This window comes from Triturus cristatus, unplaced genomic scaffold (assembly GCF_964204655.1).
Source record: "Triturus cristatus unplaced genomic scaffold, aTriCri1.1 SCAFFOLD_157, whole genome shotgun sequence".
Taxonomy (NCBI): domain Eukaryota; kingdom Metazoa; phylum Chordata; class Amphibia; order Caudata; family Salamandridae; genus Triturus; species Triturus cristatus.
The window spans coordinates 1949973-1973538 of NW_028188052.1; the positions used below are offsets into that span (position 1 = coordinate 1949973).

General features: G+C 41.3%; 1 long non-coding RNA gene across 1 annotated transcript in view; it reads right to left on the reverse strand.

Moving 5' to 3' along the window:
* Window positions 1-822: 822 nt before the first annotated feature.
* Window positions 823-23566, reverse strand: part of LOC146769614 (uncharacterized) — a 144746-nt gene continuing 122002 nt past the window's right edge. The window contains exon 3 of the long non-coding RNA XR_014976119.1: window positions 823-1078. This is a non-coding gene — a long non-coding RNA (uncharacterized LOC146769614). The remainder of the gene's footprint in view (window positions 1079-23566) is intronic.

Consider the following 23566-nt stretch of genomic DNA (forward strand, 5'->3'; position numbering starts at 1 on the left):
CTTTATGGGTTCTGGAGTAGCGTGCCACTCGCCAAAAAAGCGATTCAACGCCTCGACAGGGGTAGTAAGTGCTATATAATTGCAATTACAATAGGGGCCCACTGAACCACGCATGTCCCTGTTCAACGTTTTATTGGAGGTGACTGGGGGAACTCCAAGGATACAAAAGGCTAAGGAACTGATGAAAAGGAAGGAGGACGACAACCAAGAGCAAACCAGTGCAGGGTGCAGGAAAATTATCACAGAAGGCCAACTAAGGCTCTGATTAAGAGTTAGGCAAAGCTGTATTGCCTGGTGGAACATCATTCCTCCAGAGTACAAAGGGTCCAATGTTACCGCACCCAGAATTTACAGGTGGAAGAATACTGGACAATTTGACTTGCCAAAACATCCAACCAGAAAAATCGGAAGGGGGCAAGCAGGAGCTGCAAGCACAAGCGCAGCCCAAACCTTGCCCTACGCATTCCTATTGCAGGGATCAGAAGCATGGATGACTACCCCCTCCCCCTATAACCTCTCACCCTCACCCTGACTGGCATCTCCCAATACTCAGCCAATGCAGGCGCTAATCTACCACCATCTCAAAGTGGTAAAAGGAAGGAGAAACAGGTCCATTATTCATGCACAAATGACTTCCCACATTACAAATATTACACACACGTCACATTACTAAATGCCACTACAAATTGCATTTTTTATTTTACCAAGTGTTCAGAAACAGGTTTGGCAAGGTAGTGCAATTTCTGATAGAATCCAATCAAGTTGAATTTATCTGGGGTAGGCAGGAACATTCATCTTTTAGTGGAGAAAGGCCAGCAAAAAACGTCCTGGGCCTCCTGATGGTGGTAGACTGTTAGAAAAGCATTTGACAGCTAAGATTGCCCCACCGAAACCAGGAAGACCGTCACCCAGGCACTCGTCACCAGCCGACTGGACTACGGGAACACCCTCTACGCCGGAACCACAGCCAAACTTCAAAAAAGACTCCAGCGAATCCAGAACGCCTCCGCACGACTCATCCTGGACATCCCCCGGCACAGCCCCATCACCAGACACCTGAGAGACCTGCACTGGCTCCCTGTCAGCAAGAGAATAGTTTTCAGCATCATTACAAATCTTGTGAATACTCATACATTGGTGATTGGATTAAAATTGCATCGTAAACTAGCAAATAAATAAAAAATGTATACATTTATTAAAAGAATAAAAACTAATTTCATCTTGAGGTTAAAAGACAGTAAAAACAATTGAACCCTAGAAAAATTAGGGAAAATATGCTGCTTACAGCTGGGCTAACGATTTTACAAAAGTCCAGCGCCTGCGTCACATTGTAATCAAAAATAGTGTAACAGCAAAAACAATGGGCTTGAGAGTATGAGACTTCAGAACTCTAAATGCCTCTGCACAGTGTACAAACCCTCAGTTCCTACAGATTTGGAGAAGCCAGCGCTTCCTCGCTGTTTTATAGCCAGGACAAAAGAAAAGGACAAGAAGTTTCGACTCTTCCTCCCAATTACAAGCTGGGCACTCTCACAGAGCAGAGTTTGACCATTTACTTAAAAAGACACGGAGCGGCAAGGTGCCCAGTCGAAACTGGACGTAAAGATTCCTTGCCAAAAATGGCTGGATGTCATCCAAAAAGGGTTCTATTCCATAGTCATCTTTCAGGAGTAACAATTGGACCGTCAACTGGCCTGTGGACGAACACCCCTGTACAGCAGCTAGGTTGCTCAATCAGTAGACTTTTACCACTTCTATGCGCGAAATTGCAGAACATGCTTCCTCTGGGTTGCTCCACTGTTGGTTTTCCCAACCTATTGCATTCTTCTTTTATATGTGCAAAGAGGAGATTTGTGCTGCTTCCGGGAAACTCAATATCTCTTAATTCTGCTCTATAAGTTGCCAGTTCCGGGGTTACCCATAGTCTGCGCCAAAAAGTTAGGGGTCTAGGGCCCAACTCCTCCCCAATAGGTCTAATTCCTAAATCCATCCGCAAGGGAATAAGAGGATTACTAGAGGGGAGGCCCAAGATCTGCCTCATAAAATTATTTTTAACTTTGCTCACTACTCCAGAACAGCAATACCCCCAAAGTTCCGCCCCATACATTACCGCAGCCCTGGTCTGCACCTTTATAGATGTCTACTATAGGCCAAGCGGGTTTTGAGAATGAGTTTCTCAGTAATCTTGCAATTCCTCCAGTGGTCTGGGCAAGCCTGAGCTTGGCTTTGGCAATTTGTGGGCCCCACTCCATATTTTCCGTCAGGGTAACCCCTAAATATTCAAACACCGACACCCTTTCCAGCACGATACCCTCCAGACTGGGTTTAGGACGGGTTGTCTTAGTGGGAGACATAAACTTTGTCTTCAGAGTATTCATCTCTAACCCCCTGTTCTTGCAGAAAGTGGCAAAGCTGTCTAAAACCCTCTGTAGGCCCATCTGAGATTTTGACAGTAGAAGGGTGTCCCCTGCAAACATCATTGCAGGCACCCTGGTACCTGCCAATTTTGGGGCATCATTATCCTTAACCTCCGTCAGTTGGGAAACCAGTGCAGTGACAGAGGCAAAACAGGGTAGGGGCAAGCACACACCCCTGCCTTACTCCCCTGTCAACCAGAAATCGGGGAGTCGGGTCACCTCCTTTCCCACACCTTACCTGGGCAAAATTACCTTCATGCAATCTCATAAGTATGTTCAGAAGGTAGGGGGGAATCCCCATATCTCTGAGCACCCCCTACAACATTATTCTGGGCACCAAATGAAAAGCATGATTACATAAACTCTGGCTGATTACAAGAACATAACTGCTTCTTTCACTCATTGTAAAGTGTCACACAAAGTGTCACGCATGTGGCAATTAAATGTTACATTGACATTATGGAAATGTCCCACATGAGTATGCTGAAAACTTGGCAGGTATTTTACCCTTCCGCATGCGAGATCATGCACCATGGGTATACGTAGGTGGAAAGAACAGACTACGAAGGATGTAGAAAATGGCTTCTAGGTGGTTGTGGTTGGGTAGGTGTTCGTGTGTTGCACATGGTGGTTTATGGATATTAAGTGGTGAACGGGCTGAAATTTTGGGAAGGGGGCGCGTGTGGATTGGTGCGAGAGTATGTAGCGCCAGGAAGAGCTGGGGCATGCTCCTGCTACTTTCCTATTTAAGGTATTGCCCGGCCTATCGGTCTTCAATTCATGTCTTTTAGGCTTCCCGTTCACTTCAGTAAAGTTTACTCCAAAAAGTCGTTCTCCATTAAGTGCTAGAGGTATGAACTTACGATGTATAAAACGTAACAAAGCATCCAGTACTCCTACCCATTTTGTTGTTTTAGAACTCAATTTTGCTTGTTTTATAAACGTCAGAAAGATGACGAATGTTCCAGCTGACTCGCAGGGTTCGAACCTGTGACCAACATGTTTAAACTCTGGCACATGTGCTGGAGCAGAGTTTTCTGTTTGAAAATTCGTTGGTTTTTGAAGCTCTGGCATGTCTATTTGCCATATTAATTTATTAATTACTAATAATTAATTATTTGTCTTGTGCAAGTGTGTTTATATTAATCAATCCGTTTGTCCTAATAAGAGAGAGTTACACGTGGGTACGCATAAATGTGCTGTTTAACAATAACGTGCGTTTTTCATGTTTAAACGTTGCTATGTGCTGTTTATTTTTGAGCACAAAACGCTTTCCGAATTAATGCTTTTCTATGTTGCGAGTGCTAGATAGATACATACACATAAGGGTATTAGTGGGGTTAACACTGTTTAATCACTATGCTGTGGTAACGTTGTTTTTGTTTCTTTTAATTAAGATGGTCTATTGTGGCCTATGGTGGCCTAGTCAAAGATGGCCGATTTTGTAAGCCTGGCCTCGATTTGAAAGTAGAAAACCGTGATGGGAGAGAGCCCTGCTGAATATGGTCCTGAAGTCAGCTGACCACAGTCCTTGCTTGCCTTGCTAAAATTTCCGTGAGGACAGCAGCAGCCTGGGTAATCTTCAAGTGAAATGGAACGTCCTTGGCAGCCTTGGGAAACAAAGGAGCCTTAGAGAAAGATTCTGAACTATGGTATCATTGCCGAGGAGAAGTAGAACTAACTAGATACATTTATGTTTCTTGGTTCCTGTTCCGTAGCCTTTATTTTGTGATTTTTCCTGAGCGGAGATTTTCAAATGTAGCAATGTTACATCCTTTCCTTCTCGCTCTGCTCAGCGGTCCAGCGGACATTACAACTTTTCTATGTATCTTTCCTTTGTTCAATTTATTATAAAAATTGTTAGCCTAGAGAGGGTTCTCCCCACCCACTTGCCACTTGCCATTTGCCTTTGCCGCGTACCGAATCTGCGTTGCTGAGGATTGATGCTGAAGGGACTTCGTCTTGAGAGACTTTGCCGAGAGACTTGTGGTGTTGGATATTATTTCTTGTCAATTATTGTGTATCCTATTTTGATTATTATTGTATAGATTGATTAGATTATGTTTAAGGGCAGTCTCAATAACCAGGTCTTATCGACCTCGATATAGATGCAGGGTGACTAGAAGTTTTCTTTCCACAGGTTTATTGCTGGTAGAGTATTTGAGCGTATGTTAGTGAAATGGGCCCTAGCGTATGATGAATGTATGTGCGTGTAACTGAGATTACTCTATCTGTGGTAGTGGGAATATTATACACACCCTGATCTCTATCAATTTCCTGGTAGCAGAGTAGGATGGTTATTGATGATTGTCTTGATCTGATAAGATTGCTTGTACATTAGCTTATTGATTATTGATTATTGGTTGATGTTGGTATATGTACTAATACTATATGTTGGAGTCGTAATGTTGAGTTATATGTAGTGCTTCTGGAACTTGGGAGCTGGTAGCAGTTCCGTAGTAGGGCAGAGGGAAGTATATGCTGCTCTCGGGAAAGACGGAATTGTAAGGAATAACGTGTGACAATTGAAGTTGCGCGTCACATTGTCTGGGTTCGGAATCAGTGACATTGTCGTATGTTACTATTAGATATTTCTGGTATATAAGGAGTGTGTATGATAGTGAAGGTTATCTGTGAAACTCTGGTCTTAAGTCCCAGGGATCCGTAAGGATTACCGTTAAAGCTTATCGCGGGAGAAGTAATAGGTATTCTCTGAGCTTGTTTGAGAAACTGGGCAGAGGAAACTGTTTAGTTGATGTATGTTATAATTCTGTAGTGGAGCAGATTGTTCGCTGTTCTCGGGAAGCAGGATTCTGTGTGTATGTACTATATTTTCTTGTATGAATGTGCGTGAATGTTCGTATATTTAGTTGACTGTAAGACTCTTTGGACAAGTCCTAGAGGAAACAGTTAATGAATGTATGTTAGAAGGGCAGAGTAGAGGGATGTGCTACTGTGTCAACGAGAGGTTCTTGTGAAATAGACTCTCTTTTACTATTCTGTGGTTAGCGAAGCAGACAATGGAGATGTTTTTATGTTGTAACTAATAGATTTTGTAGAAATTTTGACACAAAGTCTACTGAAAAGATTTTGTAAAGGAGGGGTAGACGAGTGACAGAAGACAGGAGACCAGTGACTGCAGCGACTGTTGACGTCAGAAAGACCGCGCTCTGATTGGATAGTAGATCAGAATAGTGTTCGCGCTAGGATTGGTGCGTTGGTGTGAGCCGCGCAAGGATTGGAAGAGCTATTTAGTGACGTAGACGCTTCAGGATTGGTGCGTTGGTGTGAGTCGTGCTGCTATTGGTTGAAAATTCGTATTGTATATTTATAATACGGAAAGAGTAGAGAGTTTTGGTAAACGCTAAAATGTATTACCAAGAAGAGAAAAAGAAGAAAACATTTTTTGGTAAAATTAAAAAGTGGTTTAACAAGGATAAAGATGTTAAAACGAGAGAGGGTGAGTTGTTACCTCCAACGAAAACACCTGCATCCTTCATGGCTGCGAAATATGGGTTTCATACCTGTATATGGTTGGAGAATTGGGTTAGGTATACTAAAGAAGATGGTGTTCTAGCATTTCCAGAACATGGTTCATTTAATCTGGCCGTGTTGAGAAATTTACGGGAAAAGATGTTATGTCTAGACCCGAAACCAAGACCTACACAGTTCGAGGCTTTAGTGGAATGGGAAGAGGAAGTACATGAGCGAGAAAAACAGAGATCTGGAGGGTACTACAGGTATTTGTTTGGGAGGAGACATGATCGTGAGACTCATCATGATCGAATAAAAAGGTGGCGAGATGTTAGTATGTCAGAGGGATTATATCCGATGAGAACAGTTGAAGGAGGAGCAGAAAGGGTTCCTGAGTCAGAAATGAGAAAATATGGAGTTAATGAGGATGAGGTCTTGAATGACATGATTTACAAGAGACCATCCCCATATAGACCGGAACCGGATAAGAGTACACCAGTTGTTTCTCCGATAAGAGATACAGTTTGTGTCAATGAGACAGAAAATGAGACACCTGAGTTACGAAGTGATCACTACCTTGATGAGAATGCCAGACAATTAGCCAGAACTACAACAGAGTTGACTGAGAAGATTAGGGAGTTAACGAAGAATCTGGAAGCTGTTACGGTGCCTGTAACTATAGGTCCGGTTATGCCTGTGTTTGACAAACAGAGGACAGGTGAAAATGGACTGGTGATTCCATATGTTGGAAATAATTTGACAAATTCAGTTGGTCCTTCAGGAGATTCAGGCAAAAGAGCAGAAAGAAGTGACCTGAGACAACCAAGACATGACATATGTAGTGAAATACTGGATGCTAGTGAAGCTAGTTGTTCAGGGATGCCAATTTTAGAACCGCAGAAGAGAGTGGTTCCAGTGAGAAAAACTGCTGAAATAACAGTTGAAGATTTGAATGATTGGATGAAAGTTCTACAGAAAAAGGATAAAGATTCACAAGTAATTGACGTGGCTAGGTTGCGTGTAGAACTAGAAGAGCTTGTTACAGGAACAGTTCCAACAGAAATTCTGAAGAGTCATCATGATGGTGAACTAATGTTTATGTGCAAGAGTGTTACCTGGAGAGCAAGAAATACACATGACAGGTTAAGAGCAATAGCGAATGAGCAGGGAGTTGACATTGATAAAGTGAAAGCTTTACAAAAAACCTACAGGATGGATTTTACAGAGAAGGATATTGAAAATTTGAATGCTACTGGTAGAACAGGACAGATTAAGGAAATGGTAGCATTATTGCGAAGATGGGGTGATGTAGAAAAGTGGAAGGATAGGTGGTATAAGAAAAGAGAGGAAGCTGAAGATAGAACAACTTATTCAGCATTTCCAGTGAGAGAAAAAGAGAAACCGGTGGATAATTATCCTATGAGAGAAATACCTGGAGGAGGATATGTACATGTTCCATGGACCAGACAGGATATTTTATCATTTACGAATGATTTCCCTCGATTGAGAGAAAAGCCCGTTGAGTGGTATAGGCAGGTAGATAGGTTTGTGAAATTGTCAAAAGTGCTGTGGGTTGACCTGAATAGTCTGTTTGATATAATTGTTCCAGCAGACTTGTGGACTGAGTGTAAAATAGTTGTGAGTTGGCCTACTGAGGAATATCCAAGAGACCCAAGAACAGGGGCACCAGATCCAGAGGTAATGAGAAAGTATGATCAGGTGATGGTATACCTGAAGAGTAAAGTTCCTGCAAAAGAGACAGACTGGGTAAAGATAGATCAAACACAACAGGAAGCGAAAGAATCAGTTCATGCTTTTTACGAGAGGCTGATACTAGCATTTAAACAATTCAGTGGAGATGAACACCTGGGTGACAAAGATTTGAGTCATTTTGTATACAGATTTGTATATGGCCTTAGACCTGAAATTGGTGAGAGAATTCGTGAGCATACAGTGGATTGGCAGAGTAAGAAAGTAGATGAGATTCTGAGACATGCGAAATACTTCAGTAATGAAATTGAAGCAAAACAAAGAAAGCTGAAAGAGAAAGCAATGTGGGCACAAGTGAAAGTTGCGGAAAGACAGGAAGCACAGTTAGTGGAACAGGCGAATAATCCAGGAAACAATGCAGGGAATAGACCTAGATATGCAGGGAAAGGAAAAGGAAGTCTTGAGGAAGCGAAAAAAAAGTTTCCTTGTCACAACTGTGGCCAATTGGGGCATTGGAGATCGGAGTGTCCTAATCCACCATTAGTGAGTAATGAGAATAAATCCTTAAATCAACAGGTGCAGAATGAAGGAAATAATCAACAGCAGCAACAACAGAAAGTTGTGAGACAGCAGAGTCAAGAGCCAAAACCGCCCTTGCCGCAGAATAAAGGGTTACAAAAGTATAATCAGGATTCAGGATTCTACAATGATGAACAGGTAAATAAACCAAGACGTTCAAACTATGTACAACAGTACTTGTTAAAGAGTGAAGGGAGTGAATCTGAGGGTGATTATTGACGGTGCCGAGGAGAGGAAGAAGAGTGCATACTTGGTGCAACTCTAGAAATAGACCAGGCAGGACCATTTGTGGATGGGAAAATAAATGAGGAGAGTGTCTTTTTTGGTAGACACAGGTGCGACAAGATCAACTGTCAGGTCAACAGATGTTAGAAATCTTCCTCTCTCGGATGAAGCAATCCAAGTAGTTGGTGTAGCCAATACGCAAATCAGAACACGTCTTACTGAACCAGTAAGAGTACAGATAGGGAAATTTTCAGACATGCACAGATTCATTGTCTGTGACACGAGTCCAGTGAACCTGTTAGGTAGGGACTTGTTGTGCAAGATGAACTGCACAATTTTTTGTACACCGGATGGAATAGCCTTTGAGACACCAGATGAGGATGTTTTGTACCGAGTGACTCTAGAGAATAGAGAAAGTGAGTTAATTGGTGCATTTGCTGTGTTTAATCCGGAGGATTTGCCTCGAGAGCTGAGAGACACAGTGAAAAGGACAGTTTGGGATTTTACTGGAGAAGATGTGGGATTGATGAATAATGTAGATCCAGTGAAAATTGCAGTAAAAGAGGGAATTACATATCCTAACATTCCTCAATACAAAATGACACCAGAAATAATTGAAGGAATAACTCCTATAATTGAGAAAATGATTCAGCAGGGAGTCCTGAGAGAACTACTGAGTAGTCCGTGTAATTCACCGATAATGGGACTAAAAAAGCCTAATGGGAAATTTAGGATCGTACAGGATTTGAGAAAAGTTAATCAAATTGTGGTGGCATGTTGTCCTATCGTGCCAAATCCATCAGTGATCCTGTATCAAATTCCACATGATGCCGAGTGGTATACAGTAATTGATTTGTGTCATGCATTCTTTTCAATTCCATTACATCATGATAGCCAGCCGATTTTTGCATTTAGGTTTGGCCAGCGTATTTTAGCATGGTGTCGTATCCCACAGGGGTATACGGAGAGTCCTTCGATATTCAATCAGTTATTGAAGAAATCGTTGGAGAGTTTGATCATGCCTGAGAGCTCAGTACTAGTGCAGTATATTGATGACCTACTTGTGGCATCAAAGACACGTGAAGCTTGTGAAGTAGATACCATAGCTTTACTGAATCATCTGGCAGATGGAGGGTTAAAGGTATCTCCAGCCAAATTGCAATTTTGCAAGAAAGAGGTGCATTATCTTGGACACAATATTGAAAAGGGTCTGAGAAAAGTGACGGATGACAGGATCAGAATAATCAGAGAAATGAAAGCCCCAAAAACTCAGAGGGAAGTGAGAATGTTCCTGGGTATGGTGGGTTATTGTCGTCAGTGGATAATTAATTTTTCTTTGAAAGCAAAGCCACTGATTAAACTGACAAAAAGTGAGATGACAGACCCATTGGATCTAGATGCAGAACAAATGGCAGCATTTGAAGAGCTCAAAAGTAAAATGTGTGAGGCTCCAGCTTTGGGTATGCCTGACTATGAAAAGGAGTTTGAGTTGTACTGCAGTGAGAGAAATGGATGTGCACTTTCAGTGTTAATTCAGAAGCATGGATTACTGAGAAGGCCTATTGCGTACTTCTCATCGACACTTGACCCTGTAGCTGTGGGTTTACCAGGTTGTCTGAAATCTGTGGCTGCAACATGCAGAAGTCTGGAACAAAGTGAGGGAATCATAATGGGATATCCTGTAAGGGTATTCGTACCTCACAATGTGGCAATTCTTTTGAAAAGAAGCAGAACCCAGTACATGTCACATAGTCGGTTGACTAAATATGAAAAAGTGATTCTGGGAGCATCAAATGTGACTCTTGAAAGATGTGTGAATGTGAATCCAGCGACACTCTTGCCGGATATTGAAAACGTGGGTGTAAGGATGGAAGAGGATCATGATTGTTTGGATGTGCTTGAGTACTGTACAAAACCGAGACCAGACATAAGGGATCTTCCCTTGCATGAGAGTGATCATGTGTTGTTTGTGGATGGATCATGCCTGAGAAATGATGATGGTGTGTTATGTGCAGCATATACGGTGTGCAAAGTTTCAGAGGTCATGGAAGCATCACCATTGAAAGGAGTGAAATCTGCGCAAGTTGCTGAATTGATGGCATTGACAAAAGCTTGCGAAATTGGGAAAGATTTGAGGACAACTGTGATGACTGATAGTCAGTATGGATTTGGAGTTGTGCATGATTTTGGCCAGCTTTGGCTACAAAGAGGTTTCTTGACATCGAGTGGAACTCCAATAAAGAATGCTGAAATGATTGGTAAATTGCTTGAGGCGATACAGCTGCCTAAGGAGTTAGCAGTTGTAAAATGTGCTGCCCATGGACAAGGAGAAGATTTTATCACGGTTGGAAACCGTTACGCAAATGATGTTGCGCAATACTGCGCCAAAACAAATCAGTCCATTAATCGGGACCGAGAGGGGGAAATGTCTTTTCTCTCTGTGATGTTTACTAATGTCTTAGAAACATGGGATGAAGTGAAACAGTTGCAAGATGAGGCAGGAGAGGAAGAGAAAAAAGATTGGATTAAGGCAGGATGTGCTCCAAGAGAAACAGACCATGTTTGGGTCTACAGAGATGGCAGACCAGTAATGCCTAACTCCATTTTGTCGTCAATGGCAAGAATGTATCATGGCCAGGGACATTTGGGGAGGGATGCGATGGTTAGGTCATTTAAACAAACCTGGTACAATGCAAAGTTCAGGACAATTGCAGAAAGCATCTGTCAAAGGTGTTTGGTTTGTCAGCAATTTAACACTGGGAAAAAGACAGTGGTGAGTCTGGGAACAATAGGCAGAGAAGGAGGTCCTTTTACAAGAATGCAGATTGATTTCATTGAAATGCCCCAAGTAAACAGACTGAGGTATGTTCTAGTGGTAGTCTGTTTGTTTTCAAGGTGGGTGGAAGCTTACCCGACTAGAAGAAATGATGGAATTACAGTGGCAAAGTTACTGTTAAGGGAGTTGATTCCTAGGTACGGGTTTCCAGTAACAGTTGAGTCTGATAGAGGTGGACACTTTCAAAATGAACTCATGGGTTTGATTTGTGAAGCATTGAAAATACAGCAGAAGCTACATTGTGCATATCGACCAGAGGCTTCTGGTGTGGTTGAGCAGATTAATGGCAAAATCAAGAGCAGGATTGGAAAAATGTGCTTAGCCACTGGCATGAAATGGCCAGATGTTTTACCTCTAGTGCTGATGACTATTAGATCTACTCCAGATAGAACTACTGGCTTGAGTCCGCACGAAATAATCATGGGACGTGCAATGCGCCATGCATTTGTGCCTGTCAATAAGTTGGTGACAATAACTGATGACATGATTTTGGATTACTGTAAAGGCCTGGCTGACGCAGTTCATTCTGTGTTTCACCAGGTTGGAGAAGAAGCTACCACACTTGAGAAGAAGCAAGCCCATGATCTGAGTCCAGGAGACTGGGTGAGGATTAAGGTACACAGAAGAAGAAATTGCTTGGTTCCAAGGTGGGGAAGGCCGAGACAAGTTATTCTGACTACGACAACTGCAGTAAAGTGTGCTGGAGTGAAACACTGGGTACATGCAAGTCATACTCTGAGAGTTCCAAACCCAAAAGAAGGGACTGGTAAAGAGTATTTTGAAGAGTCAGATTCCAGTGATGATGAAGATACAGAATCAGTGGGGAAAGAAGTAGGAAAAGCTTCGAATGAACCACTGCGAGTATCAGAGAAAAGATCAGATTCTGTAAGAGAGCCTGAAGTTTCAAAAAGCAGTGAAGGAAAAAGAAAAGAAAAGAGAAATTTCACAGAGACTACTCCTGAATCAGAAGAGGAGGAGATTGAGGAACCACTTGAGATTATACTTGAAGAAGTATGGTCAGAAGAAGATAGAGAGGGAAAGATTGCGGAAGACCCCCGAGGAGGTGTAGGGAGCATTCTTGATGAGCTAGGTGAAGGGACAAGTAGACAGCAAGAAGATTGCGTGTCGGAGACTCGAGGAGGGACAGAAGTAGGGAAATCTCAAACAGTGGTGAAAGAATCTGTGGAAAAGAAGAAAACTGCTAGAAAACGAAAACAGAAGGCACTTGAAACAGAATTGGATGATGAGAATGAACAAACAGAGGGTCGAGTTCTGAGAAAGAGAACTTGGATTGGAGAAAGAAGTAATAAAGAAATAAAGCCGAAAAAGGTGATAAAAGGAGATCGTTGGCCTAACAACAGAGTTAAGAGGCTGAGATACAGAATAATAAGAGCAAATACATCAAAAGCTGAACAAGTGAATGAAGTATCGAGTCAAAGTTCAAAAGCTGAAGGAGAAGAATCAAAGGAATCAAAAGAACCAGTAGAAATAAAAAGAGTAAGAAGACCCAACCAAAAGTACAGATCACCGGAATGGTCTTATGTGGCACTGTCTGAAGAAGGAAAAGAAGAAGCAGTGACTCGAGATAATCCGGAAGAGATCTTGAGAGAAGTGGTTGAGGAAGATACTGGTGAAATTCTGAAAGTACTCTTGACTGACATTGGAGAAGAGTCAGATACTGAGGATTTTGATGTTGGAGATCTAATACAATGTGATGTTGAAGAAATTGAAGTGAAGAATGACAAGTATCCAAACTGAATAAAGGAAGGATTCACTTGGATTAAGTGAACGAAAGGATCATTTGGAAAGACTGAAGAGAAAATTTGAAAAGAATTGTTGAAGAATTTAAGAGTTCCAATTTCAGTAGTGGAGTAGTAGAGCCTAGATTAAAGTAGTAAAATGGCTAACATAGAGGATAATCGAAATAGATGTGCCTTCTTTAAAAGGTGGTGTAGAATGTGCTGCTGCTGTACTGGATTATTAATGCTTCTATGGGGTGTTTTAGTTTTATTAGTTACTTTTAAAGTTGAGTTTGAGATGCATACAGAGAATGTGACAAATGTAGAGAAGAATTCGCAAAAAGTAGTTCCGATTAGAATTAGTAATACTTACATACACAAAGATAGGTCAATTAATAACTTTTCTAGTAATGTTTTTTCAAAATTGTTATATGAATATGTGAAAACAATGGAAGTGAGGGATTGCTACGTTTGCATGCAATTACCTGCATCCGTTTCAGAGGGTGTTACTTATCATCATTTACCAGCTACATATGGTATTTCTTGTAGTATTTTAAGTAGTGTTTTTTATTTGTTAGGGAAAGTAGATTATAAGATGTCTAACAGAGATAGTATTTTTGGGCATTTGCCAATAAACAAAGAGCTGAATCCAGCTTAAGAAGCTAACACTTTTGGTGAAATTTTTATTGAAGAAAAAGGATTAACATTAGATTACATTTTTAAGAATAATTTAACTTGCAGTCTGAAAGGAGAGGAGAAAGCTTTCCTGGATATGGTAGAGGAAAGGAGATTGAACATGCAGGAGAAAGCAGGAAAATATAAAGTGAGTGAGACAATTTGGGACATTGAGATGGGAAAAGAGTTGAAAAATGGGGCTAGTCCAACTTTAGCTTTAGATGCACCACAGAAGGGTAAACTTTGAATTACAAGAAGGAAATCCCAATATGATACATATTTTGTTGGGACTAGTGAGTGCCATGATACATACTTCATTGCAACAGGTTGGGGTTTCAGAGGTGGAGAAGATACAATTTTTCCAGGAGTGTACTATGTTTGTGGGAACAAGGCTTATTACAAGTTGCCTGACCATTGGTATGGCACGTGTTATGTGGGCCTGGTTTTTCCAAAGATTTTTCATATAGATAAGATAAGAGATGTGGAACATATTAATTTACTAATGCGTTTTAAGAGAGAAACTTGGTCTGAAATAGTGGGTGATATTTTTGGAGTTTTGATTCCAGCAGTGGGAATTTCTTTGAATGCTTATGGAATTCGGAAACTGTCCACAGTGGTTGATCGCTTATCGACAAATACCGCTGGAGGGTTTCTTTTGGTGAATACGGAATTAAGTGCCGTACGTGCCATGTCTATGCAAAATCGACTTGCCCTTGATATTCTATTGGCCAAGGAGGGTGGAGTCTGTGGAATGCTGAAAGTTCAACATTGTTGCACTTACATTCCAGATGAAAGCAAAGACCTGAAGGTCTATATCAAAAATATTACTGATTTGCATGAAGAATTAGTACCACTTGAAGCTGAGAATTTATGGACTAAAATAGCTAATAAAATGATAGCTGTTAAGGATTTTATTGCAAAAATAGGTAGTACTATTATAGGTAGAATATTGTTTCCTTTAACTTGTATAATTGTTGCTTTATTGATAATAAGATTAGTGTGTGTGTGTTGTAAAAACAGGGGAGGGAAGAAGAAATTGAATAAAGAGAAGAAAAACAAGAGGTTGAAAAGAGAACCGCAAGAAATTGAATTGGAAGAATTGAGGGAGAGTGTTTACTTAGAGACAAAGAGTGATGATGAAAGAGTGACTGGTGTGTAATGTTGTGTAAGGGGAAAAAGACATTTCCGATTTCTCCTAAAATGGGACTAAATTTTCACTAATTTTTTTTTTGGGGTTTATTTGGTGATAAAATCACCAAAGGGGGGATTGCTGGAGCAGAGTTTTCTGTTTGAAAATTCGTTGGTTTTTGAAGCTCTGGCATGTCTATTTGTCATATTAATTTATTAATTACTAATAATTAATTATTTGTCTTGTGCAAGTGTGTTTATATTAATCAATCCGTTTGTCCTAATAAGAGAGAGTTACACGTGGGTACGCATAAATGTGCTGTTTAACAATAACGTGCGTGTTTTCATGTTTAAACGTTGCTATGTGCTGTTTATTTTTGAGCACAAAACGCTTTCCGAATTAAAGCTTTTCTATGTTGCGAGTGCTAGATAGATACATACACATAAGGGTATTTAGTGGGGTTAACACTGTTTAATCACTATGCTGTGGTAACGTTGTTTTTGTTTCTTTTAATTGAGATGGTCTATTGTGGCCTATGGTGGCCTAGTCAAAGATGGCCGATTTTGTAAGCCTGGCCTCGATTTGAAAGTAGAAAACCGTGATGGGAGAGAGCCCTGCTGAATATGGTCCTGAAGTCAGCTGACCACAGTCCTTGCTTGCCTTGCTAAAATTTCCGTGAGGACAGCAGCAGCCTGGGTAATCTTCAAGTGAAATGGAACGTCCTTGGCAGCCTTGGGAAACAAAGGAGCCTTAGAGAAAGATTCTGAACTATGGTATCATTGCCGAGGAGAAGTAGAACTAACTAGATACATTTATGTTTCTTGGTTCCTGTTCCGTAGTCTTTATTTTGTGATTTTTCCTGAGAGGAGATTTTCAAATGTAGCAATGTTACATCCTTTCCTTCTCGCTCTGCTCAGCGGTCCAGCGGACATTACAACTTTTCTATGTATCTTTCCTTTGTTCAATTTATTATAAAAATTGTTAGCCTAGAGAGGGTTCTCCCCACCCACTTGCCACTTGCCATTTGCCTTTGCCGCGTACCGAATCTGCGTTGCTGAGGATTGATGCTGAAGGGACTTCGTCTTGAGAGACTTTGCCGAGAGACTTGTCCTGACCTATTCTGACATTTAGCTAGAATAGGTAACTATGAGAAAAATGATTTATTCTGATTGATTTCCATTTTGACTAATTTTAGATAAAGCAATATAATTTGAACATGGTGTTGGATATTATTTCTTGTCAATTATTGTGTATCCTATTTTGATTATTATTGTATAGATTGATTAGATTATGTTTAAGGGCAGTCTCAATAACCAGGTCTTATCGACCTCGATATAGATGCAGGGTGACTAGAAGTTTTCTTTCCACAGGTTTATTGCTGGTAGAGTATTTGAGCGTATGTTAGTGAAATGGGCCCTAGCGTATGATGAATGTATGTGCGTGTAACTGTGAGATTACTCTATCCTTGGTAGTGGGAATATTATACACACCCTGATCTCTATCACATGCAGAGGACGTAATAGGCAACTGCGCCACCAAATAAGGCTTAATTTATGGGACTTTCCACTACGGAAAAACCAATGCGTTATTTTGCATTAAAGTAGTAAATGCGTAACCGTGGCTAACACACAATAAAACAAATAATAAAAAATAACTTGCAGTGGCAGAGAAAGCGGAAAAGACGTCATAAGAGAGCAAGTAAAACAAAAAGAGCAGATGACTGACTCAGCATCCCAAGACGTGAACTGAAATCTTTCCAAGCAGTTCTGCGTACGTTTTCAAAAATGAGTCATATGTTTTGACTCCTAAAATAGGTTGACTCGCTGATTTCACAGAGACTAGAGGTACCAAACACACTGTACACATTCCTCCCAGTCAGCTTACAACTTTTCAAATGAAACATATTCATCAGATGAGATGTAATGTAGGCTGCACAAGATGATGCCACCCTCAGCTGCAATGCCCTCTTCTTCCTCGTCACGATATAGACCTTGTTAATCATCTACTGAGAATTTTGCTTCAGCTGTGTGATTGGTAGCATAAGTCAAGACTGAGCACACGTTGTTTTCTAGTTCACAATCCTTTATTTGTGACACATAAGGGAAACTTCAAAATAACAATATTTTCGTCTTCCTTTTCAGGTGCTTCCAACTTTAGACCTCCCAACAGACGTCTACCTTCAGAGAAGAAAAATGCCAGAGATAAGAGGATACCAAGGAAGTTTTCTTTGGGGTTTCTTTTTCTAAATGTGGGAGTATCAGAGAAAACTTGTTAGTGATAAAACCCATGAGAAATGATATTGAACCATCACCACAAAACTGGTGTGTCCAATATTCATAACTTTCTCTCAGCAAAGTGCAGCTTCGCGTAATTGTGAAATGTTTGAGTGTTTCATGTGTGCAAGAACATGCATAGCACTATTGTTGATTGGAGAAATAAAATAAGAGCCCGTCTGCCAATATGGAACTTAAAAAAAAAATTGCTCAGATTCTTTCTTCTCTCGCCTACTTATTACAAACCGCCTGTCTCCTTGTAATAAGCCATCCGCTTCCCATTTCCCCAGTAAAAGGATACGCACCTGGCTAAGCCATGTCCCTCTGGATATGTGGTGCGGTAAGACACGATGTCGGGGATCTCTTCGCTTTGGTTTTTCTTCAGGCTCTCAGGTGCCTGTCCCCTTCGGTTAGCCTGAAAACATTTTACGTCCATCGTTGCTCGTCGCGACCTCTCCAGACGCAGTCTCCCTTTTCTACAATTCTTGTTGGTCTTTTCTTCCCGCTTATAGCTCTATCCCTTCCTGGACGGCTATGTCCCGCAGGCAGTTCGTCATCGCTGGTGCAGACTAGCTGTTTTTGCAAGACTTCCAGGTCTCCTTCTTTCACATAACTCTGTAAAATGAAGGCTGAATTGACACGGCTGGTCGGGCTCTCCGGCAAGTTGTCCCAAGGGGTCACAGCAGGTAAGTCCTCGTCCCCCGTAAGCTGCCATCCCCATGTCATGAACTAGAAGTCGGTCACGTCGACAGCGTAGTTTTCTTATTTTTGAACAGGCATCAGGCAGTGCAGTCTAGGTCGCTGTGCTCGGGCAACAAGCAGTGGTTGCAGAAGTCTTGTTAATCCGAGTATGCACACTTTACACTGTACTGTGGGCACTTCCTAAGGAGTCTTTTTTTCACCTTACATTAACTGGAGCAGAGCATGTGCGGAGGAAGGAGTACACGAGGCAAAGCCGCCTTAATCAGTGAAAGGCCGGCTTTAGTGCTGGTGGCGCCCTGTGCGACAATGTTTGTTGGCGCGCCCCCCCCCCAATGACCACCTCCACCACGGATTCTCTCACTAGCACCCTTTAACAGTGACCAAGTCTCCCTAACCACACTCTCTCAGATGCATTGAATTAGTTACATAGCGCCACTCATACCAGTGTAGGGTGTCCGAGCACTTTGCATCACACACACATTACACAGAGACAATCTATCATACCTGTGTAAATCAGTGTATAGGAAATGTTACATAAGCCAACGGACTAAAAGTGTGGGAGTCACGTGTCATCCATACTGCTAGGCAGTATAGTTTAAGAGTGCTTGGTGTGGAGAAGCACAAAAGAGTCGAAAAAAGAAACGGCATAGTTGGGAGTTTTCTTTAATAATAAGAATTGATTTCTAGCCAAATTAACCCTTTTTGCAACATTAATGAATGCTCTAATTATGTATACTTTGCAGTGTGTATGCAGTTCAAAGATGAAAGTTAATAGCTCACTCTTCTATATTAGGACTTTAAGTTATAAATTGCAAGTAACAAAAGGATGTCTCTTTTGAAAGCAGTAACCTGCTGATCTGTTTACATCATACACACTGTAATCTACTTGGTACACGTTCTTTGCAGCAGGCATATTAACCCTCTGCACTAACTTCACCTAAGTCAAAACCTCAACTATACAAAATGCTGATCTCTCTCCAGGAAGATAATTAATCACACGAGTTATCTTGACATTTATGTGAGGCCTGGAAATTGCTGGGGGAAAGAAACACTGCAGCAGGTGCTTCAAAAGCATAATTAACTTTCAAACACGGCGCCCCCAGGAAGCCAGCACCCAGTGCGGTGGCACCGGTCGCACCACCCTAAAACCGGCCCTGAAAGGAAGTTCATCGGATAAGAATCCAATGGTTGACGTAGAGGCAGAGTAGCATTCTCATAACGTTGAGCAGAAGCTATTCTGAGTCTGTATCGTATCAAGAAGCCGTGGGGAGTCGAAGTTGCACAGAGCTTTGGCACCATCCGTCTGAACTGGATGGATGGAAAAAAAAAAATCAATCTAACAGCCGTTGGACATGCACGTTCTCAAAGAGGAGTATCGATGTCACATCAGCAATAAAAGACTTCTTTAAGAAAAACAAGTCGTAGAGTCCGAGCCCAACACTAGATGCAGGAGTGTGAATAGCATGTGTAGCTGCAGCAAACACCTGCTACACATTAAGTGTCCCTCATATCCTATGTCCTATCTAAAAATTATTTTGTACTCTTCCAGCATCCAAAGAGTAGTGTGACCTCTCTGCAGGAGTGGAAGGATTAGAGAAGAAAACTGGAAGAGCAATTGTCTGGTTAATATGAAAATTCAAAACCACAATAGCTAAGAATTTTTGACTGGTTATTTATATAATTGTATTATGATGGAAGATTGTATAAGGCTCAGTTAAAGATAAAGCTTGAAGGTCAGCAGATGTAATCGCTATCAAGTAAGTCACTTTTTAAGTCAGATGCTGCAATTTGGATAGGCTCAAAAGGAGGAGTTATCAATTTAGAAAGAACTAGATTTAGTTCACATGGGAGAAACTGCTACGGTCTTGGAGGAATGTTTACTTCAACCCTGCCCAAAAATCTTTAATCACTGGAATTGAGAAGGACTTTCGATTTGGGACTTTTCTGCTTAAAGTGATTGCAGCCAGGGGAACTTTCCTTGAAGAACACAGTATCTTTGACTTTGCCTAGTGCCACTAGTAAGGTACAATTACATCTTCTTGACACATTAGATTGGTTTTGTTTAGCAAACACCATATGACAACCCTAATTCCATTTGAAATTATATGTCGCTCTTTTGGAGGGACCCTTTGCTACTTTGAGTTCATGCATACATTCTTGAGGTATGTTCAGGTGTCCATTTTGTATGGCCTCAGAAGCCCTGAAGCCAAATCCAAGGATAGCAAATTGGGTTGATGTATTCTCCGATGCATCAACTGAAAATTAGTTTTGCCCAGCATTTCTTGTGAGGTTTTAACAACAAATCTTGGAATCGGTGGTAATGGTGGAAAAACATACAGAAATGTGTTTGACCAGTTTATCAAAAGGGCATCACCCAATGATGCTGGCTTCCATACTCTTGATGGGAAGTTTGGCCATTTTTAGTTAGTTTGGTAGCAAAAGCCTCTTTTTGTGGATAATTCCAGTCTTGGAAAAACATCTAGTAAGACGCTGTTGTTTAGCTCCCACTCATGATTTTTGTTGTAATAAATGCTTAGCAGATCTGCTTGGCAATTCCGAAGACCTAAGAGGTGTACTGCTTTAACAGACTATCCTGCAAGAAGCCAATGCCAATACATTCAGAGATAAAATCCTGGATCTGGTCCCACCTTGTTTGTTTAAATAATATACTGTGGTCATACAGTCTCTTTGAATTAACCTGCTTAAAGTTATGGGTGGATAAAAAGGGCTGTACTAGATGTGCGAATTTGAGTTCTAGCACATTTAGCATTCTAGCACATTTATGTGATAGAGCTGCTGTCGATCTGATCCAGTCCCTGTACTGCCAAGTCTTGCAGATGGGCTCGCAAACCTGTCTTAGATGCATCCGTCACTATGGCCGGAGAAGGATGGTTATGTTAGAAAGGAGTCCCTTTGAAGAGATTCTTTTTCTGCCACCACCACTTGAGTGTCTCTTTGGCTTGAACAGCGAGGATCAGCTTGTCTTCCTAACTGTCCTTGTGTCGCCTCCATTGATGATCTTTACACTGTTCAAAAGGTCTCATGTATAGATGTGCATTTGAAACAAAAAAAGAAATTCGAGAGAACATCAATCCCAGAAAACATGCCTCGCCGTCTGAGATGGAGTGTGTAGAAGTTGATGACACTTTCCCATAATAGAAAACGCTCTTTTCAAGAAGATGCTTCTCTCTGTGTTTAAGGTTGCCTGTAGCTAACTGAGAATCTGATCTGGTTGTGACATTTGACTTTTGACTGCCGATCTGCAACCCAAGGTGAAAAAGTAAATGAATGGTGAAGTCGTCATCTTGATGAACTATTTCTGCGAGTTGGCCTTTATGAGCCAATCATTGAGATATGGGTAAATGTAGATCTTTCTCTTGCATAGAAAAGCTGCTGCTACCAACAAGCATTTGGAAAATGTTCTCTGAGAAGATTTCAGACCGAAAAGAGGAACTCTGTGATGGCAGTGAGCTTTTCCTACTGTAAACCTCAAATATTTTCTGCATTTCTCCATTACTGGGCCATGAAAATAGGCATCTTTTAAATCCACCAAACCCATCTAATCTTTTATCAATGGTGGATAAATCTGGTGCAAAGTCAACATCCAGAAAAAAAAATTCTTTATGACTTTGCTGGCTCATTGTAGTTTTAGAATCTGATCATCATCTGTTTTGGGGATCAAACATATCTTGAATACCTTTCCTCTGTGAAGGAATAAAAGGTTCTATTGCTTGTAGGAGAGATGAAATCTCCTTTCTTGATGCATGCAGCTGTTTCAGGGCACCTTTTGGTGAAATCAAGGAAGGAGGAGATATGAATTGGGTGGCATATCAAGGTTCGCTCATTTGTAAAACCTATTTGTCCGATGTTATCTGGATCCACTCATTTATTTTTAGAATTTTTAAAACTGCGAACACAACCCTTGCAGGTATCAGAGCACTTAAAAAATTTACAGAGAACAAAAACCAATAAGAACAATAGTATCATGTTCAAGAAAAATACAGAATAAAGTAGTACCCAGAAAATGCAGGGTGCACTTTACAACTGTTCAGAGAGCAGAGGCAAATAACCAATAAAAACGATAGTATCATAGTCAAGAAAACTACAGGATCAGGAAGTATCAAGAAAAGGGAGGGTTATAATGTCAGGACTGAACAGTCGAAAACAGTTAAATAGAAGGTGAGCAGTAGTCATGAGAGTGATTGAGGGATCAGGATAGGTACGAAAAGTGGTAATCTTAGGATCTAGGGAAGAAATTGGCTCATAAGGACTACTTTGACTACTTTCTTGAGGTATACAATCTAGGGATTCATTCTGACTTCAGGGGGCAAGGTGTTCCAAATTCCCGGGGTAATCCCAGAGAAAGATCGGCTGTAAGATTTCTCTTCTTGTACAATCTGAAGTTTCAGAAGTAGGGTCCTACAGCCACCAGAAAGTTCCAGCTTCTGAACAAGATATCGAGGGGTTTTGAGGTGGAGGGCTTTATGTGTCCTGTAGGCAATTTTTAGCGGGATCCTTGCTTCGTAAGGAAGTCAGTTGAGGGATTTCAGATTGGGGGTGATTTCTTTTTGAGCCAGTGATGAGCCTTGTAGCAAGTTTAGCGAGGAACTTAGAGGAGCCATTTTGGATCTGGGCAGGCCACAGAGGGTTGCACTTCCATAGTCCAACCTGGGAATCACTAGGGCTAAGAATGCAAACTTGAAGTCATGGGGCGGGAGGAAGGGTTTTAATTTTCTTAGAATGTTCATTTGGCGATTCGCTTCTTTGGTGGCTGCACTGATGTGCTTCTGTATGTTGAGGTTCTTGTCGTGAGTTAATCCCCGTGACCTCACTGAATCAATGACTTTTGGAATGCAGTTGAGGACTGTTAGATGTTTCAACCATTCTTCATTGACAGGTGACTGGCTGGGTGGGGAGATTAGGAGGAATTCAGTTTTTGGAGTATTTAGTTTAAGGAGATTTCATACAAGCCAATTTTGCGTTTTCTGTAGAGGTGTGTTGAGGGAACTGATGTCTTCTGGGGTGGAATCTTAAGTATAATTGGCTGTCATCAGCATACATCAGGTAGAGGATGTTGAATGGAGTCATAATTTCCGTTAGAGGCTCCATGGACAGGTTAAAGAGATTGGGCGAAAGGGTGGAGCCCTGTGGAATCCCAAATGTGACAGGAGTGGTCTGCAATACTGAAAGGTTAACCTTGACTCTTTGAATCCTGTTTTGGCGATAAGAGGTGAACCAGTTTAGGACTGATCCTCTTGGTACCATACGGTCCGGTGTTCCCTAAGGTCTAGTATGTTGTCATGCTTAACCGTATCAAATGCAGACGATAAGTCCAGGAGGATTAAAGGGCAAGATTGGTTCTGATCCAGCATTTTTAGTGCATTGTCCACTATGTGTGTCATAGCCAAATTGGTGGTGTGCTCTGGATGGAAGACAGATTGAAATGGGTCTAACAGGTGAAATTGATTGATGTGGTTACAGAGATGGATGAACACATTCTTCAAGGAGCTTTGCCAGGGTAGGAATATTAGAGATAGGTTGGAAGTTGTTTAAGTCAGTTTGATCTGCTTTTGTTTTTTCAGGATGGGGGAAACCTGACTGGACTTTAGGCAATCAGCAATAGTTACTTGAAACAGTGAGAGAGGCATTAACAATCTTGGTCCAAAGTGGGAGTATCGAAGGTGTGGTCCCCTTAAAGAAGTTGGAAGGTAGTGAGTCATTGGAATGGTTTGAGGGTTTCAGTGTTGCTAGAATCTTGTGAATGGGGCTTTCCTCAAAGGTTTTGAAAGAGCTCCATGAGGCGTTGT